The 19529-nt window shown below is 36.0% G+C and overlaps 1 long non-coding RNA gene across 1 annotated transcript in view; it reads right to left on the reverse strand.

The window, feature by feature from the left end:
- LOC110366063 (uncharacterized) overlaps positions 1 to 18288 on the reverse strand; it is a 59904-nt gene extending 41616 nt beyond the window's left edge. Inside the window, exon 1 of the long non-coding RNA XR_010475684.1 lies at positions 18100 to 18288. This is a non-coding gene — a long non-coding RNA (uncharacterized LOC110366063). The remainder of the gene's footprint in view (positions 1 to 18099) is intronic.
- Between the last annotated feature and the right edge of the window lie 1241 nt (positions 18289 to 19529).

A 19529-nucleotide genomic window follows, 5' to 3' on the forward strand; every position in this document is an offset into this window, starting at 1 on the left:
TGATAAATAATGTGTTGGAAATATGTTAGTTCAGGTCGCAGCAACTCATGTTAAGGAGGTAGAATAACTGAATTCCTATTGTTTTCTGTAGCACTATTACTTGAGTCTCAACTCCAGAATGTGATAGTTTAAAAACAAAACAAAATTGAACACAAAACCTAAAAATCCCCACATCAAACATAGCTTAGTATGAAAGAAAAAAAACATAACTGCATTACTTTTTCAGTTTTGTTTTCTCTAGGGTAAATATTCTAGTGTTATGATTGAGAAATCAAACAGCTGTAACACAAATTAGGTGAAAAGGCAAAAACAAATGCCAGCAGATTTTAGATTGGAATAGACATTTAACTGCTACATTCCCTGACACCGAATGAATGATGTTCTGGCGTGGTGACTGAAATTAAGGTTTGAGGTACAACATGTAACATCACTACAATGTACAGGGTGATTCTGAACCTATTACCCAGATGAACTCCTACTGAAGGGACGTCCCAATGCTTAGCTGAAATATTATTCAATGGACAATTAAAGCTGCTTGAGAATCTTCACAGTGTCCTGAAATGATACCTATTTTCCAAAATAATTTCATTAATTTGGAAAACAATGCTATCACCTAACAGTTTTCATATATTTTATTTAATTAAAAAAATTGGGAGTTACTATGACAACTACAACATAAGCTGATTGTTTTTCTAACACTCAGGCACATTGAAGGTGAAATACACTCCTCAAGTCTCATATGCTCTATTGTAAACTTTAAATTTTGCTCTAACAGATGGGATGGCTGAATTACAATAGAATAATTTATGTGCGAGGAAAACTGAAATTTTGTTCTTCAGTCCACATTTTGTCATAGTAATTGATGCTGGGTCTTTTGACAACAAACAAATTTTACCCTGATTTTTTTATGCTATGCTAGTAAATTGACACAGGTCCTTGTGCTATGCAATGCCTAGAGAGAGAAAATATAGAATAAAAAAGGTAGCACAATAAAAGAATGACCAATGACATTCGTTGACCATGAAACACAGCCTTGACATACATTCCGCTCAGTCCCAAAGCACCTTGGACATTTCCACGACCATGGTTCATGCTTGTGGACTGACCTCATGCACCTGCATGAAGCTTCCTTACTCCTCTCTTTGTCCAAGGCCAAACACAATCTGTCACCTTGTCATTTTTTTTCAACAGACAAGGTTAATGTCTGTTAACAACAAATATTCAACATCTCTACTCACCATGAAAACTCAATGGATGTTCCAACTTTGTGCTAAACTGTCTCAGAATTATAAAATGGTGCTGATCATACAAACCAACAAGAACTGATTAGTGTATAATTGCATGTAACACAACATCATTCTACAGAAATGAGACACAGTATCTCTGGAAAGCTCTATGTGCAAAACACTGCCATGTAAATGATGGCCTGATGTACTTCTTTCAATTAACATGTTAAAAAAACAGCAAGAGTTTTCAAGAACAGGCAACCAAGGAAAATATAGCAAGTAAGAGCTAAGTCGCTACTAACTTTATATGTATTAAACCATTAAGTTTACTTCTGTATTGAAATATAATTATCAGCATGTTTCAAGCCAAGAAAGTCAGGGACATAAGGATGTCCTTTGCTAATGCAAACACAGATTACAGAAAACTATTATAAAAATTACCGCATAACTGAAAAAGGACCCAAACACACAATGGTTTTCCAAGTGACATAAAAAATGGGGTGGGGGATCAAACCCAGCTCAAATCTAGCTCAGAAAAAGCAAAGCAGAAACACAAAAAATGTTTAAGATGAAAAGATATACTGAGAATTATTGCATTAATCTAGATAAATTACTTCTACCAAAATAGAGGAGAACCAGAATAAAATAGCAGTCTTGTCCTTTCTGATCAATATCACCCTTTTCTCTTGAAGTTATTTCAATGTCTTTAAAATTACAATTTTTAAAGTTCAAAATAGCACTTCACCATTTCAGTTTTACACCAGGAATGAAGACAAGCATCTTCCTACTCTGATGAGTTCTATATAGATTCTGATCTTTACTATTTAATGCAGCCTACATTGCTTGCAAACTATTTTAGTAAGAGTGGCAAAGGTGAATGAATGGATAATTAAGCTAATCATTTATGAAGGACCAGATGCTCTCTGTATTGAAGTCAACAGCAAAGTTCATTTATCAGATCATAAATAAAGGTACACACATTTAAAATAGGAAATACAAAAATTATCCATGGTAAACAACAATATTTTGCTGCAATATTTTCTGAAAATCCAATGATAACACAGTGAAAAATGAATAAATTGACTCTAAAAGAGCTGAAAGGAAAAATGGATTTTCTCAGGTGATTCAGTGAGGATTGGGGATCTCAAGGCTTGCCATTATCTTAGCTAAACTTTTGGATCTAAGAACATAGGAATTTATACTTAGATGATAAGTTCTAAAATTCTACTAAGACTATTTTCAAATCTTGAGCTACCCACTAGTTAAATTCTATGTGGACGTTACATCTCCAGAATCACAGGTGCTTTAATCATGCACATATTAGCCATTTTCTGGTTCCATTTAAGCAGAAAAAGTGCTTTTCAGGCCTAAAAAAGAAAGCGCAGAAGTGAAAAATGCAGCTTTGAGTTTCCAAAGATAGTTCTTCTTGACCTCAGAATCTCAAAACCTCAGTTCCAGATCCTCTCCTATAAAAGATCCACATATGTGATTGACAGCAGGTCGGTGATTTCAGGATACCCTGCACAGGGCAGGGGGCTGTGTCCCAGAATGTCTTTCGAGGTGTGATAGCTCTGGTGGAGCAGCTTTGGGAGCCCATTTTACTGGGCTGGGCATGACAGCAAAAAATGTGTAATATGCTGGAGTAACTCCGTCTGTAAGTTAAGCTAACAGACTTGGTGGACAGTAGTAAATTACTATCAAACAATGAGAGACATATTCATGGCTATAGCTTTTCTCTGTTGACACATCAATCTCTCTGTCACCCAATTCACAAAATAATCCATTACATTAATATGTTTCCACAGTCAAATTGAGAAATTCTGATTTTAATCTAATCAGGGCGGTTATTTTTGTAAATATAAGAAGAAATTTAAACAAGCTAAAATTTATAAGAAATGAAATTTTAGTTTAAGAAGTGAAACATGTAGAGCTGAAAATAAGTAAACATTAGTGCAGGTAAATAACTTTTTTTCTTTTTTAGAAAGAATACAATATTACCTAGAGAAGGTAATGTTGTATAAAACAGAAATGAAGCTGCTACAAATGTTATCTTTCTCAAAACTAGATTATTCTCATTCATAAGGATACAGATGCAACAGATATATCAGGCATGCTAGAAATTCACAAAAGTCTTTCCTTACTCATTCAAACAGAATCAGCTGATATACATTTTTTCAATCAGATACATACTAATGCTCCATCAAATAAATAACAATTCACAAGGGCACATTTCTACTGAATCATTGAGCTGCCCTTGTAGGCCCAGATAGAGATGAAAATCATATAAGGCTTAGAGACAGGCCCTCTGAACTCAGTTCTAACAACAAACACTGCACATTTTGCATAGAAGTTTTGGTTTAGTGTTTTTGTTTTCTTGATTCCCGCCCCTCCCCCGAGAAGTTCACACCTGCATTTTTGGAGGAATTTGATTTAGATGATCATCAAAACATATGATGAATCTGAACTAGATCTGTGAGAAACTTTTACACCTTCAGAAAAGAGTAAACCCGGTATTTCGCCTTTAAAGTGGAGATTTCATCTGGTACAGACAAAAATCGAACCTAAACCACCTGAAATGATGTTCTTTTTCCTCTGATCTTTATATTTTCAGCCCGATACTGCTCTCTGAAGATCATTTTAGTGCCCAGTTGAGTGTAACTCATTTCCTTTGTGGTCTGGAAGTACAAAATTACTCTTCCCTAATTCAGTCCACATGGCTAGAACTTGAAAGCTACCTTAATGAGACGAATATAATTGTTTTCAGATTTTTGAATATTTTAATTAATGACAACAAAAAGCATGGACATTCAGAAACTGAAGGAGCAAAATAGATTTTTTTTCAACAATTGAACCATACAGGCAACATTTGCTATTACTACATATGTACTTTAAGTGCGTCAAGAGAAGACAGCATTAAATTATACAATGCCCAATACATAAAAATGATGATTTCCTACGGCTGTTACTCTCTAGGCAGCTTCTCTGAAACATTAGAGGGGTTACCTACCTTAAAAAAAAAAATCATGTTTCTCAGTATGTCAGTACTGTATTGGCCCCATGTCAGTGTTTCTATACACTTGTGGAAAATCATGGTGACAATATTTGGCAATTACTTATAGAAGAAAAATGTATTACCGACTCATGTATCATTTATTGTGAAACTTGGCTAGGTGTCATAAAGCTCATGAAATCATGATAATTATTAATATTGGCAGATGTAAGAATGTAAAATTTAGTGCTCAATCAGGACAAATATTTATATTTGTCTATAGCCCATGGTCTATAACTTTTTAAACTCCAGATATACTTTTATCTTTGTGTAAATAACTTTGCATTTTATCCCGTTATTTGATTTTTGGTCTGTGTCTCGTATCAGGTGTATTTTAGATTACTACTCAGTACAAAATGCTTGACGTGAATATTTAGGTACAATTGCCGCCATGGTAGGCAATCAAGACAGAGAATGGGTATTTTTTTCCTATTTTAACCTAGAAGTGACCTGCCACTGGAATGCAGTTTCCTCTTTCATCATCATTACTCCATAGAAACACTAACAGCACTATGCCATGCAATATTAATAATAATAATAATAATAATAATAATAAAAAAACAAAACAACCCCCTCACAGACCAGTAATTACATTACTGCTTAGATAATAAAGGGAATGTTCTGTTACGGCTCAGAGCTGAACGCAAATGTAACAAACACTGAGAAAGAAATTCAGAGCATGTTTTTCTTGTGACCCAGCTCTACAGGCTGCAGCCAAGCAATACAGCATGAACCTGGGGACAGCCGACACGGCTGCACCGAGGAGCGGAGCCCACGTGCAGACACCAGCTCACCCACCCAAAGGGATCTGGCTGGAGCATCCGGCAACAAAAGGCATTTTCTATCAGCTTCAAGTTTCCCTGCAAACACTCACTTTGGACAAGAAATTGAAGCAGAACAGAAAGTCTGAGGAACTTTTGAACTTGCTTCCGTGCACAATCAAAAAAAAAAGGTGATTGTTTAACACTGCTATGTAACCAAAATGATTGTTATTTCGCATGCATTGGTGCAGCTCTGTGCTGGCAAACAGCACACAGCAGCAGTAAGTGAGCTCTGATTCCAACTGTGCCTGCGCGCACACACACACACAGCCGGGGAAACACCGAGGCACCGTTAATCAGCACCGTTAATCAACACGACAGGCGACACACGCGGTTCCTCAGCAGCTGCTTCGTCAAGAAACCCCAAGAAGTTCATGTGTCGCATGTCCTGGCTGCTATGTGGCCTTTTCTCTCCGAATATTAGTGGGAAATGAGGAGGGTGATTCCTCAAAGGGAAACTACTAAAACCCCTTAAAAATAATAGAGTGAGCTCAAGTGCCATGCAGCACCAGAAATTTATAGCCATGCTCACAAAACTAAACCAGTTAATAGTGGTTAGAGGGAGGGGATATATGACTCTGTACACTCCATTAATTGGAATTTCTGCAAACCTGAGACAGAAGAAGTTATTTCTTTTGCAGTATTTCCTAACAATTATTTGGGAATTTCCAACTCTCTGCAGGCTTTAAGAGATCTCAAGAGAAGCATAAAATCATTGAATTAGTTTTCAGATATGCTAAGCCTTTTAGCTCACATTAAATCAATGGCAAATGAGGTTCACCACATCTCTAAAAAGCAGATTACTCTTTCAGGATCAAAACAAAACTTTGAAATATTTGGCATAAGCATTTTTAAAATTAAAAATGAATCAGTAATTAAGATTTTGGTAAATTAAAAAATCTTTTGATAGGGACCTTCTCTAGATAAAAACTTCCGCATCATAATTTAATATGAATACTACTGGAAAGTATAATAATAGTAATTGCACATGTAATTTTCATATTTTTGGGGGACAAATACAAACCATGATAGGAACAAACAAACATATTACTTCATCAATTTATAGAATTCTTTCTATTGGGAGAAGGAAAAAAATATTTCTGCATGTAAATTATTTTTCTCTTCTATTTGTGTTACTCCTATGTTCCAATTCACATTAAAAATTGTTTCAGAAGACTCTTATGTAGTGAAACAAAACAAATTTTAGTGTTTCAGTTTTGCAGATAAGATTTAGCATTCAAAAAAGCACCTTTACAAACCAACTCATTCTGCTGCATGTTTTAACTTTTGTAAACAGATTGCAGAGAAGGAGCCAATGCAGATCTGGACATCTTGTATGTCATCAGGCACAGCTTTTGAGTTTTTTATTGCATAAGGGATGGATTGCTGACAACACATTTTAAAAATTGCTTCTTATCCAAAAAACGACAGGCAAGAAAATTACTCATGAAGAATAATCTTTGTTCAGCAAGTGTAGTCCCCCCACATTCTTTCCTATGGCGAGTAAACTGGCCATGTGCATGGAACACCATAAAGATCGCAGAGGACCCAAAACTGCACTCCCTGGTGTCTTTCCAGAGCAATTCATGGCTTCCACTCCAGTCCCTGGGCTTGTGAAGGAGAAGAGACATCTGAGCTTTCTAAACCCAGGGTCTGTAGCTACCAAATCTGTTTGTATAACAATAAAGTCAGATCTTTCAGCATCTATCACTGGACAATGCACTCTTATGAAAAACTCATGAATTTTATTGATTTTCAGTAGTTGTTATGGCAGTTGTACGGATTACGGTAGTTACATAGGGTTTTAAAAAAAAATTGTTAGTTTTTCAACAACATTTATTAAAGAAAATAATCATGAATGAGAGGGAGAGTGTTTTTTTAAATATCAACACTATTTGCGGAGCTGGAAAGGTTTGGTATGAGTGGTCACTGTTCATCATGGCAAAGAATGAACGGAGTATTTCAAGGATTGGTGTTAAGTCATATGAAATACATTACATGTATAAATATAACACCTGTATAAAAAAACCTATTTTAGCTAGTTATCATAGTATTTTCATAAGAAAAAGCAAATCCTACCCGTAAAATTTACACAATTTTAAATTAATGTCATCAGCTGCATCAAGAGAATTGAAGTTCTCACTAGGCAGGCCCAAAAAAGCTGTATTCAGTGCACAGGTATAATCAAGAAATAAATACGATTATAGAATGATACGGGAGAAAGATGAAACTATAGTGTCGAACAGCATGTGCTATTTATAAAAAGGTTCTGCTTTTATCTGTAGTAATGGTCTCAGAAAGATGATGTAAAAGCTTCAGGACCATTTAAAAATTCTTAGGCAATGAGAATTTGAAAAGACTATAAAGTCTGCTTAACAAAGCTACAAATGAGGATACATCATACAAAACTCACAGTCATTAATAGTATATATAGAATGGGCAGAGTTCTCTCCTGCATGTTCAGGAACATATATCTAAAGAACATCCAAATAACAGGCTTCTCCTCTCCACTAAGCTTGTGGTCTCGCCTACATCATCTGCACTATGCACTTAGGATTTCTGTTTAGGAAATCCAGATGAAGAAAACAGAGAAACTGTCTCATCTCTCTTCTACATAATAACATATTATTCAAACCATTCAGCACTTCAAATTCTCTGCAACACAGACAACTTTTGTGAGCATGAATCAGCTACAGTCCAGGGACAGCACCCATTTCTTTGTGTGTTCTCCTTTCCTATTTATCGGTCTTTGACCCTGCAGGGAATCTACAGTATCTGTGAACGTGTCAATCTGCAACTGCCCCTTTCCTCCAGCCTTCATCCACAGTCTCACACCCCAGCAATCCTCTCCTTTAGCAGCTTTCCTTCATTCCAAAAAGCAGTAACAACACATATGTTGTGACTCCTTTTCTTTAAATAACTGCCAGTACTTGTAATTACAATCCCTCAACTACTTTTTCATTTATAAACTTGCTGTCCTTCTCCAGCATGTTACAGTAGTGCAAATAACTTCCAGAGAGAGTGTTCTGACTTCTTCTCGCCGATTTGCCTTGCAGCCTTCACATTGCCTTTAATCTGCCTAACAAATTAATTAATATCCAATCGTCAGAGGCCTAATCCTGGACAAACCAGAGGTTCTTTCTATTCTGACCTTTTATAAATTCTTTCTCTCTCCTGTCCTCTCTTCCATTCATATCATCTTGCACAGCACTTACATATTTGTTCTTTGTACTACTTAACACTATTTCAACTATAGATACTGAGTAAAAAATTTAGCTATCTTCTCATTTACAAAATAAACATAATCTTTGAAATATAGTTAACTAGCAATCACCTAAAGAGAGCCTGAGCCATACAGTGAAAACCAAACCAAAACAACACAAAAAACCAAAACCCAACAGTTTCAATTCATGCATGGTATCTGTTACATCTATGCCAAACAGAAGAATAAGCTGAACACAATATAAACTTCTTGTTTTCAAACAAATGCTACTTAGCTTTAGCTCATAACAAGAGCTGAGAAGATTAGGTCTATGAAATTTCAGTTTTCCCAGTCCAATGGGAACAGTGGAAAATAGTACACAAAAAAATAATAAAACTAGCCTGGTTTTACTTAAAAAACCCCCTACCACTGTGTCAATGTCCTCATCCAGTGATTGATAGAGTAATATGGAAGTACACCAAAAATACCAGTTTTGCTGTCATTTAGAAAAACAAACATATTGAATTCAACCAAAGAAACAATTGTACAGATAAAAAAATACACTGACTAGGCAAGAACACAATCCAGTACAGAAATGCATGGAGAAGCACAGAGATAGCAGTATTCTGTTAGCTGCCCAACTAATCAGGAACAAAGTGCTGACAGGCTCTAGTAACACAGGGGAAAAATTGAGAAGTCAAAGCTGAAAATCCCAGGGGGCTTTTTGGGCCCCCCCTTCTACAATTGACTTGTTGATAAAGATGTATAAGAGGAATCAGGAACATGGAGTGCTAGAAGGGACGTGGCAGGATGGTGCAGGAGCTGCAGGGACCCAGGCCACTCCAGCTCACACACCACATGCACATCGATGCACCTTGGAAGTGTTTTCAGCCACTAAGGTGTGGGCTCAAACAGGAATCTTCAACAAGAGGACATTTTTAATAAAGTAGCCTTTAGGAACAGTGTGTTTGTGACTATGATGAATCAAACCCAGAACAGTTTTCAATGTTTTTATAGAAACTAATAATAACTACTGACATTCATAATACAGATCTGATCTATTATGAAGAGTCTTACCGAATTTTCAACTGCCTTCATATTAATCTGCCTTTTAAGTTTTGTACCTCATTTATTAAAATGTGTAACTTTGGTTCAGAACTCCAAAAGCTACGTAAATGGATGCATGAATCCTTAAAAGCTGCTGTTATAAACACCTGCATTAGCCACAGCCTGGACAAGCATGAGCAAACCCACACAATGGCCATGGCTAAAGATGGCAATGGCTGATTTGGTAATCATGTGGACTCTTCTGTTCTTGGAAATCATCCATATGATTTAATACAGTTTTCCCTAATTTTGTATGCTATCACATTCTTATTTTGCTCCTGCCAGGTCAGGAGAGCGTTTGAGCTCTTTCCTGACTAACTCCCTGTTTAATGTCTGCTTAAGTTCCAAAATGAGCGTGCAGTGTTGCAGGACTACGAATCTTCCCATAGTGCTGCAATGTTCTTGAACAGTTTTGTTACTGGAGAGAATATTTCACCTAGGAGGAATAAGGTCTGTAAAGAACACAACAGAATTATAAACTCAAAGAAGTCTCTGGAAGAGAAAGGGAACAGTCCACTAACTCTATTTGACTTGAATGATAGCACGAGTTAGGAGAGAGTCATGAAGCAGGGCAGGTAAAATCAGAAGGAGATACTATTTTAAACAAAGGCAGAGAAGATATCAACTCCGAGAGGCTGACAGTGAAAAGGATCTTGTGCTGAGGACTCAGGTTGTCAGACTCCAAGTTAGCTCAAAGGTCACGACTGAAAGATAGCATTGCAAAGGGCAAATATTATAAGGGTGCCCTCTCTTCTCCTACAGCTGAATTAAGCCTCCAAGAGCTCGACTTTGAAGGATAGTACCCTAGAGTTCTGCCCAAACTGGCCTCTTCTCTTGCATCATTTTTCTGCGTTAGAAGACAACGCTTTACATATTTGCTTCAAGATCAGCAACACAAAGAGCAAGATTACATACAATGATAAAAAAACTATGCATTTATCATGATGACCATCTTCTAGAGAATGCCAGATCAAGAAAATTAGGTGGATGAGGCTTTTTTTTGAGATACTGGTAGAATCACTAGAAACAATTTTGCCAAAACAGGGAGATTTTACATACTGGAATGTGTTGCAAAAGAAATAAAACATAAATCAACCTGCAAATTCTTAGAAAGCATCAATGGCAGCTTTTGCAACTGAAGGAGACAGCTACAAGAAAAGCTCTTATTGTTTGTAGAGAAAAACTTGCTGAGAACAGGAGGGTATAAGGAAAGCTGAATGAGACAAGAAAGTTCAGACCCTTAAAAAAGAAAGAAAATAACCCCAGCAAAATGAAATCCATGGATTTTAAGCAGGCAGATCAAATGACAAATTCACTATAATGTAAATTACCCACTGATCTCACATAGAAGAGAAAAGCACACGGAGAGTGGAAATGAGGTCAGATGGTGAAGAGAATACATACAAGAGTAACATGGGATCAATCTCAGGATGTAGATATAAGTAGGAAGAAACATTAAATTCATTAACGCAAAAACCAAGAAGTCGTGCTGTAAGCACATCAACAGTAGGAAAAATGTGGTTCAGTGGTTCAGTAGTTCTGTATTCAATGGTATCATCAACAAATACCAGTTTGCAGGCTAAAGTTTTCAGCACACGTGCACCTAACTTCACACAAAGGTCAATCCTGTAGGCAACTATTACAAATATTAACAACAAAGAGGTGAAATCTCAGTTTTGAACAGAGAAATAACAGGTCAGAAAGCAATCACTGAGCTAGCCTCTTTCAAATTACTGGGACCTGATAATCTGCCAGTTGGTTAACTGTTCATAGAATCTCAGGACAAGTAATTGTATTTTAGAGAACTGAAAAAGGACAAAGTACCGAAAACCTGACAATCAACATATATTGCATATGGGAAGCAGAGATGGAAATTATGGTCAGATTCATTCTGTGGTACACAAAGACATTACTTGTAAACACTAGTAATAAGGAAATGAGTCAAACACTACTTTGCAAATACAGTGTGAAGCAAATCCAGCAAAATTAATTTTATATAGCATTTCTTTACTGCATATGACTTCAAAAAAGGAAGAAAACAAAACGTCATGGAAGGCTCTGACTTAAGAGACCTGTAAACAATTCTTGCATTTCTAAATAAGGGTCTTCCAAAAATGGAATGCTATCTTAGGAAAATGGAAGTGCTTTAGCTGAGCATTAGAGACCCATATCTACAAGATGATGAACGATGTGGCAGGGACCTCAGGGCAAGCTGCTCCACGTGGGAAAATAACAGCATTGCGTAGAGATGTTCAATGGTCCTGTAAACAGCATCTTGACTTCTAAACATTTGCTCTTACCATGAGATAAAACTCCTTCTTTAGGATTCAAGACCATATGAAAGTTGTTTAGTATACATTTAGGTGCATTTTTACATGGAAAAGTGACAAAATAAAAAATACATTTAACTATCAAAAAATTGACATCTTAGTCCAAAATATTTTTCTAATGGTAAAGTCTCCTCTTGACATTTATATAATTCCAAGATATTTCTAGTTCTATTTTTACTACTGCTGTAAAAGAAAACCAGGAAAAGATCCCTGTCCAGCACAGTGTTTTCTGGTAAGCAAATCCGTACTAGATGAGTGGACCACCTGGTAAAGATCAGATCACATAGATTTTCTCATCAAAGGCAAAACCTTTCCCTATTCCAAATTCCCTATGGATCTCCTGATGACTGTCTATTTCTTTGTTTTACACTCTGATCACAAATTCCATTCTGCATCTTTGAAAATTCTCTTAATTCTTTCTAAGGAAAATACATTTTTTTCTGAAATAGCTCCTGCCTCATACTAATAATCTAGCTTTATGTTTGTCATCTTTCCACGCTATCTAGAAGTCTGCTTAGTCTGCAGAAGCAGTGTGGGGAGATTTTAAATTCTCTTTTGAAATATCTGGCACTTAGTAACGTAAGGTGAAAGAAAACGCATTCTGTGGAATATAATTTGGCTTTGATACAACGTTCCCTACGTTGTACACTAACTCTAAATTGAAAACCAGTTTTTTATCCCAGGGCCTCTCCAAAAAAGATAAACTGTAGGCAAGATATGCGCTATGTTTTCTCACAAGTGTAATCACCGATACCTGAATACTTGTCCCCCCCAATTTTAGGATATAAATGGCTTTGTTATTAACCCTCAGAGTTTCTGACCTTGCCACTTCCGTGAAATAGCATAAGGTAGTGGAATTTTCCTTCAAATGAAATGTTTACTCTATAAACCTGTAACTGTTATATTGCATTATATTTTTATGTTTATTGGTATGAAATGATGTTATTTGTAAGTATAATTCTGTAATAAAAAGAAAACAAAGATTGATGCTGAAAGAATGAAATTTCAGAACGTGCTATAAAATTAATCTAATACTGGAAAATCATAAAAATGTGCAATTACTCTCTTTACAGGTAAAAAGGTAAAACAATTGCATACATAAAAATAAAAGCTTCATTGTTATAGTATGAACCTTATTAATATCAAAATAATAGTTAAATCCTCTCACAAACAATGGGTTAACCTTAATTGTGAATCAGTTTGACTATAACACAAATTTTATTTTAATTCTCTGAAACCTCTTTCTTTACTCAAAAGTGCCTTTGCATAATGAATGCTGTAGCTATTGCGGAAGTTATTAGAGTCTTCTCACACAAGTCCCCCTGCAGTCAACTTGAACTACTTGTGTTTGGCAAAGCTGGTGCTCAGTCACAGCATCCTCTGATGCCATTCTCAAAGTACCAGTTCATACCACAGGCCCAAATACTGATGGAAAGCAGCAGGTTTTAAGATTTACCTAGTAAATATATCTGGCAGACTTCAGAAGTGTGAAAGAAAGATGCAAAAAAAAGATAGTTTGGTATGGGGACAGTTGGAAGCACAGAATAGCACGTGTTAGGGATGGGATAAGGAGCCATGATGACCGCTGATTCATCACACAATACCTGCTAACACATCTGGAAAGCTCGCAGGGTCGAGATCACCTGTTGAACAGTTTAAAACAATGCAAAAAATACAATCCACAAGAAACATCAGTGTTTCTTCTTTTAGCAATACTTTCGTGGTTTAGAGCATTTCCTTGGTAGAGGAGCTACTTCTAGAAAGTTTCAAGGAAACATTTGGCACAGTTTACTAGAAAAATCAATACAAAACAGTCGTGATTTTACACCATGATCCTCAAAGAGCAAAGAAAATGCCTCCACATGACACAATATTCATAAGCAAGGAAACAGACAAATTTGGAAAGATCTGAAAGCAAAGCAGCATGCCTGTACACAGCTGACTTTCAAGTCACATCCCTTCTGGATGTGTATTTCCATGGCATAAAACAAAGATAAAAAGGTAAATAATAAACTATACATTGCTCCTCAAATTTACATCTACATATAGTACAAGGATTAAAAAAGTTCTCTGCCGAACTTCCAAGGGCTAGACACCAACACCTGAAAAATCCACCAGCCATTAATGAAGTTAATAACAACAAAAGTAGATGTTATAGCCAAGGAATTTACTTGCAAGAGAAGACCACGAGTCATCCAAAGTCAGATACTATGTGGTCCTTTTGGAATTTAATGTGCAAAAAGATAAGAAGGAACCATATTAAGTCAAAGCAAAATGGAAAAAGCATGTGCAAAGCACTACTTTCCTGAACTATAGTAATTAAAAGCCTTGACATCTCTATGAAAGAAGGGAATGGATAATCTTTATTATACTGTAAGCAAGGCAAATGGCAGATTGATATCCTTTGGCACAGGAATATACTACTAAATATTTGAAGACAAGCTGTGACTTCAAATATCACATCCAACTGCAACTTTTTTTTTCCTTTTTTTTTTTTTTTTCTTTTTTTTTTTTTTTTCAGAAAAAGCAACTCATGCTGAGGAAGATATGGCTTACTTGAAACTTATTTACTGTCATAACAGATGGTGAAGACTAGAGAGAATATAAATGAAAAATATGGGGGCCCAATAAATGTCAAGGCTCCCAACTTGGTTTGTGAAATTAAAAGAAGAAAAAAGAAAGAAGCTATATCTATGCAAGATACAAAAACTTAACAGAATAGATTAGCTTTTTAACATCTTAGAAATAACCATTTTTCTGCCCACACAATGTGAGATTAAAAATTGCATTAATATTACAGCCATAGACATACTGAAAAAGTTATACATCATTATCTATACATATTTACCATTACTCAAAGCTCCTTTCTGGGCATTTTTCCCCAAACCTCTGGTGGACCATGAATATTTTATTAATTACATGTAGGACGGTCCAGATAGTTTCCTGTGAACCCACATGGCAGGGTAGAATGTTTGTTGATGTGTTTTCAACCCAAAGAATCACAGCCTGAGGAAGCAGGTCAGAGCCTGAGCCAGAGCTACAGATCCAGGCCTCTCCCTTGACTGGGAGTTTTCGAGTCTGGGGTTCTCATTAATAAAACAAAATTTGTAAATAGCAAAATCTTCCATAAAGCAGAATTATTCTTTATGCTCAGCCCTCTTTAACACTCACTTCAACCTCTCTTCACTTCAGAGAGAACTGAGGACTCTTAGGACTCCCTAAAAGGCACCTGGCATCCTACAAAAGTCTACTTCGGATCCTCTTACAGAAAGGGATGCTTGCATGATGCATCATTCCTTATTTTCTGAGCTATGCAGGTGAGACAGAACCACTGAAGAACAAACCGTACCCACTCACCTGTGAAGGCAAACTGCATTTGCCTTGTTACTGGAGCCATTATTACCTTGGCAATACTTTTGATACAAAAAGCAAACAAAACTAAGGTAGAACTAAAACAAATGGAAAACAACATTCATGAAAATCTGAAATAATTGTCAATGTAAACTTATGTAACTAAGCTGAAGCTGAACTCATTGGAGCCGAACTCATTATCCTCATTGGAAAGCAGAGCTTTCATGGTTATACTACACAATGTATTAACACTGTAGTTCACGTAAGAGTACAAAGCCAGCAGCAAAATGAATACTCATTATTCTATATTTAGCCTCTCTCTTGCTGTTTTATATCACCTAGATGACCAGAAAATATACCACTTTAATGCAGTATCTCATTCACTAAAATACTTCACAGCTAATTTTACTTTAAATCGAGTGATGAATTTCAGAACACGATAAGAAATTGAGTATTAAATACCCCATAATGGCACAAAGCAAAATAAAACCATGAGTATATTTTTATACAGTTTTTCTTAATGAAAAACAAGGAAATATACACAAAGTATTTGAGCTTTTCATGCTGCTACCTTTTATGTTTTCTGTGCATTGTATTTGAATGCTGTCCTCTTGATTATATTCTCTGAAATACTTGTTTGAAGTAAGATACTTTATTTTAATAAGTGGAACAAAGCTTTGAATAGCTTGGTTCAAAAAACAGTTTTAAATGAAAGGAGCTGTTGCTAAGCACAGGGATCTTTGCCAAATACTTTTTAAATGGTTTATTGTGCCCTAGCAATCCTGAGATTAAAAACATCTCTTGAATTACAATGACACATCAAAAAATAAAATTAATGTGGGGGTTTTCATTACAAGAATTGAGCCTCTGTGTGTTATTCTTTCCATTAGATAAGAAAGAAACATACTGTGGTACATTGTTTTTGCTGTCAGAGTGAGCTTTTAGGCAAATATACAATATCACACTATATCCCTCATGGATTCAATCATGTACAGTACAAGTTCTTCTATTAATTTAACTTAATGCTGTGGATTTAAGGGATAGACTGTATATTTTCACATATTTTTCTGTACCAGGGATGAGATATTTATAGACTCCAGAAGTCTTCATCAAAATCAGAAGATAGCATTGCCTCATATGATTACAATACGAATAATAGTATCGCCTCACTCTGTAATAAACATTCAATTTTCCACAGTTCTTGCAACAGTTACAAAACTGTTGTTTTGCCAAGCTCTTATATTGCAAGACTGCAGAGCATAGAGATCCCATTGTCAATAAGAAATCTGAATGCAGAGAGCTAGACATTTTAAATAAAAACATAATCAATAGCATTTTCTAACTAATAAAGATGTCTAAAACAGTACTCTTAGCAGCGTTGGCTTCATGGTACACAAATTATGATTTAGAAAAGGGAAAAAAAGGAAATAGCAAAGACAACAGAGAAAAAAGCTGCTAATTGATTTTAAACCAAACTTGTTTTCCACGTCCTGAAATCCTATTTTAGTTTGTATCTAGAGGACTGTAAAAATATGACCAACCAAAGACATAGCTCCAGATACCTTAAGGTGGATATGAAAGCAGGGGCATACAAATTGGTGGGACTTTTCTTGAAGTCACTGACTATGGTGTTTTGCCCAACATTTCACAAGATACCAGTGAAAGACAGCACATGTACCTTGCCAGATAACACACATACATAGGTAGTAGTGCATGGCTTTAGCTCACAGGTTTTATCTGTCAAAATACACTTTCCTGCTTTATTTCACAAAGACAAATAAAATAATTCATCTGCAATTTAGAGATTATAGCAAATTAAAAGAATACACCTCATACATAATAAAACTCAGCAATATCTGAACTAGGGAGAAAGAGGGCAGGACTAGAGAAGGGACATGACAGATGAGATCCAGGGCATCTGCCTTCCACTGTTGTAATCTACAGCAACCTTCAGCTACCAAACATTTTCAAGAAAAGGTGAAGAACACAACTTTTGATCAAGAAGTTTAGAAACAGGTTCCTGATGCACTTATCCAACAGTTCCCAGTGCTGAGCCAAGCTGCCAGGCAGACTCTGGCCATGCAGCACGACTGGGCATGACAGCAGAGGGAACAGTGACTGGACAATAAAAATCACAACAGTGTACACAGTGTCTCCTCAAAGACAGCACAGAAAAGGTGACAACAGTCCAAGCAACAAAAAAGGTAAACGTGAGCTCAGCTATATGCTTAACTGAACCAAAATATTCATGCTTGCATTAGCAGATCACAACTTAAACAACAGACATCACTCAGGGATGATCCCTTTTCTTCTCAGAAGTTCCAATGTGTATTGTAAACTATGCAGAATAATCTACAGTTAAATTTGCCTATAGTCTAGTACAATAGGTACTTGTTTCAAAAAAAATTTTAAAAAAAGGGATTTCATATTAACCTCACCTCACCTAGCATTGCACAAACTATGCAACGACTGACGTGGATTTGCATTTCTTTGTGTCTGAAACTTGCAGAAGGTTGTTTCACACTCCCAAAGGCCAACTCACAGGAGTGACCCCAAAGTGCGTGCCATTTTAAAAGCAGATATTAAAGATGCTCTATGTTGGTCAAGTTGAGAAATAGCTGTACAAAATTATATTTTTAAGACACTTTATATTTTCAGCTAGAGACACTCTATAGCTTAACTGTCCTCCTTAAGGAGATCCCTGCTGAATCCACTCATACACATCATCGGGGTCACCAGGCTTCTCGTTGCCATTACTCACACAGCACTAGGACACCATTCTTCAGTTCATCAAACCCACTCATCTCAGGGGAGTCCAAAGGTAATGAATGCCACTGGGAAACATATGCCTAAACCAGCCCTATTTGATTCCCTGCTCCGATAGGAAATAAGAAATAAAACACTTTAAAAATGAATGAGATCCGTTCAACCTTTGCTGAAAGGCAGGCATCACAGTTTATAGTGCTGAAAAGGTGAAGAAGAAATATAAAAAAATATGAAAACAATTACAAACCTTTACATGACTCTTCAGGATATATATATCCTTTTCTGTTTTTCTTTGATAATACTACATAACTCCAGATTTCTGCAACAGAAAGAGAATACACTGTCTCACATAAAACATCCATCCAGTAGGAAAGGCATTTATTGGTCTCAGAAGACAAATATCACCAAAACACACCATTATTTGGACAAAGATGAAATGAATCATCACGACATTCTAAGCTGCAAGAAGATGCCCTCTTCATTACCAGCCAATATTCAATAATACTCATTAAGAGTATTAAGAGTAACTTGTGGAGGCTTTGAACATTGGCACTGGAACTCACAGACTACGGCAACTTCATTTATTCCTATTTAGTTCTGTGGTTTGTTTATTCAGTACAAGAGATGCCATATAAAGTAAGTCTGAGCTAATAATTTCCTCATTTCCTAAACCCCTTACTTATGTTGATGGTTAAAGCATTTTTTTTCTCTTCATACTGATTTAAGAGGAATTAGAAGAACTGAATAAGCAGTATTTCTCATTATCAAATTTCAAATATTTTTTAAAGCATGAGATTAATTTTCATGTTTGAGTTTTCTTAGGACAAGGATCAGACTGCAATCTTCCCAGTCTGATCTACATCTCAACCCTATAAATAAAAAAATGCCTGTGTTGAAACAAGTGTTTTGAACAAATTATGCAAATGTTAAATACATTAGAAAAAAATCAGAGGCAGAGTAAAGAAGAGTAAATAACTCCATGCCAGTAATAGCTTAATAAGAGCAAACAGCCTACCCCCCATTACTTGCCCGAGATAAATACTTCTTTCTAAATCAAAAGTAAAGCTTTTGGGGAAAAATCTTATAAAAATGGAAAAACATGCAGTAATTGCTGAGATTACTTAATTGTCAGGAAGAGATTTCTGTATAAATTATCCCTATTTCATATAGTGTTAGTTCAATCTTATCTCAAGTAGTATGACAGTTTCTTATTAGGGTATTTGGCTTGGAGTTTATTTTTTAAATTCAATTTCAGTTATAATAAACTTGTGTAGATTAAAATAAAATATTATAGTGGTAGCTTGTAGATTATATTATTTCAGCAAAGAAAGGTTGTGGGTTTGAAGTTTAATGTTTCTCTAATGATGGCTCTGGTAGTTAAGTGAAACAAGCACCATAGAGACATTTTTCCTCTTGGCAATGGCCATTTTTATTAACATTCTAGTAAAAAGTAAACACATTCTGGACACTGGAACCTCCTTAAGCCCTTTTGTAAACTGAATACTGAAATTTCAAAATTAATAATAAATTGAATTAGTTTTCAGAGTGTATTTTGCCTTTTACGTAACGGAACGTGTGAAGGGATGACGCGGAGACAGAGCAGCCGGTGCCAGGCACGGGCAGGTGGCCAGCGCGCTCTGCTCCTCCCGGTACCGCACGGACCGTGCGGGACCCGCC

Source organism: Columba livia, chromosome 12, assembly GCF_036013475.1.
Source record: "Columba livia isolate bColLiv1 breed racing homer chromosome 12, bColLiv1.pat.W.v2, whole genome shotgun sequence".
Lineage (NCBI taxonomy): Eukaryota > Metazoa > Chordata > Aves > Columbiformes > Columbidae > Columba > Columba livia.